Consider the following 1,700-nt stretch of genomic DNA (forward strand, 5'->3'; position numbering starts at 1 on the left):
GTCACTTTAGTTTGATTTATCTCCATTGGAGCTTTGCTCTTTTGATCTGAGTATTCACGTCTTCCTTAAATTCTCCCCTCTTTTCACTACTGCTTCTCCTTACTTCCTATCTTCTTCTTTTGGAATGCTTGTTAGATATGTCATTCAGAGAGCCCTTATGCCACCATAATACTAGTTAATTTGCTTGTCACTCTGGTTTTGACTTTTTTTTTTTGGCTGGACACAGTATGCTTTGTTGATGGTAGGGCTCCCCAGGTCCCTCCCCTTCTTCAGGGAGTCTGGGATGCAAACTGTGTAAAGGTTGGGAGATTCTCAGTATGTGTCGGGGGATGAGTTGAGGCAAGGACTCCCCGGCAGCTGAGAGCCCATCTCTAGCTCTTGCTCTTGCTGCAGCTGGTGACCCAGGGGGCTCTTACTCCTTGGAGGCCATGTAGACCATAAGGTCCACCACCTGATTGCTGTAGCCAAATTCATTGTCATACCAGGAAATGAGCTTGACAAAGTGGTCATTGAAGGCAATGACTGGCCCAGCATCGAAGGTGGAAGAGTGGGTGTCACAGGAGACTCCCTGGTCCTCAGTGTGGCCCAGGATGCCTGTGAGAGGGCCCTCCGATGCCTGCTTCACCACCTTCTTGATGTTATCCTATTTGGCAGCTTTGTCCAGGCAGCAGGTCTGATCCATGACTGACACATTGGGGTGGGGACATGAAGACCATGCCAGTGAGCTTCCTGTTCAGCTCAGCCAAGACCTTGCCTGCAGCCTTGGCGGCACCAGTAGAAGCAGGGATGATGTCCTGGGCAGCCCCTCAGATATCATGCCACAGCTTTCCAGAGGGGCCATCCACGGTCTTCGGTATGGCAGTGATGGCATGGGCTGTGGCCCATGATGCCAAAGTTGTTATGGATGACCTTGGTCAGAGGGGCCAAGCAGTTGGTGCAGGAGGCATTGCTGACCATCTTGAGGGAGTTGTCATACTTCTCATGGTTCATGTTCCTCACAAACATAGGGGGCATCAGCAGAGGGGGCAGAGATGATGACCATCTTTACCCCACCTTTAAAGTGAACCCCAGTCTTCTCCATAGTGGTAAAGACCCCAGTGGACTCCAGAACATACTCAGCACCAGCATCACCCCATTTGATGTTAGTGGGATCCTGCTCCTGGAAGATGGAGATGGGCTTTCCATTGATGACAAGTTTCCCATTCTCAGCCTTGACTGTGCCATTGAATTTGCTGTGGCTGGAATCATACTGGAACATGTAGACCATGTAGTTGAGGTCAATGAAGAGGTCATTGATGTGACAATATCTATTTTGTCAGAGTTAAAAGCCCAATGTGGCCACATCTGTTTTCTGTGACTTTCACCATGATGTATCGGGGACATGGCTGACACTGCACCAGAAAATGGGGCTGTCTGTTGAACAGGGAGGAGCCGAGAGCTTGAGTTCTTTTTAGACTTCTGTCAGCTGGGAATTTTTCTTTCAGGATTCATTATGATTATTAAAATAGCTATGGGGCGCCTGGGTAGCTCAGTCTGTTAAGCGTTTAACTTCAGCTCAGGTCATGATCCCAGGGTCCTGGGTTCGAGCCCCATGTTGGGCTCCCTGCTCAGTGGGGAGCCTGCTTCTCCCTCTCTCTCTGCTCCTCTCTCCTACTTGTACTCTCTCTCTCTCCCAAATAGATAAATAAAAATCTTGAAAA

At 49.2% G+C, this 1,700-nt stretch overlaps 1 pseudogene; it reads right to left on the minus strand.

Moving 5' to 3' along the window:
• Nucleotides 1–406: 406 nt before the first annotated feature.
• Nucleotides 407–1,305, minus strand: LOC123836743 (glyceraldehyde-3-phosphate dehydrogenase-like; annotated as a pseudogene).
• Nucleotides 1,306–1,700: the final 395 nt, after the last annotated feature.

Source organism: Mirounga angustirostris, unplaced genomic scaffold (assembly GCF_029215605.1).
Source record: "Mirounga angustirostris isolate CCGP_5_RB_7025 unplaced genomic scaffold, mMirAng1.0.hap1 SCAF_11, whole genome shotgun sequence".
Taxonomy (NCBI): domain Eukaryota; kingdom Metazoa; phylum Chordata; class Mammalia; order Carnivora; family Phocidae; genus Mirounga; species Mirounga angustirostris.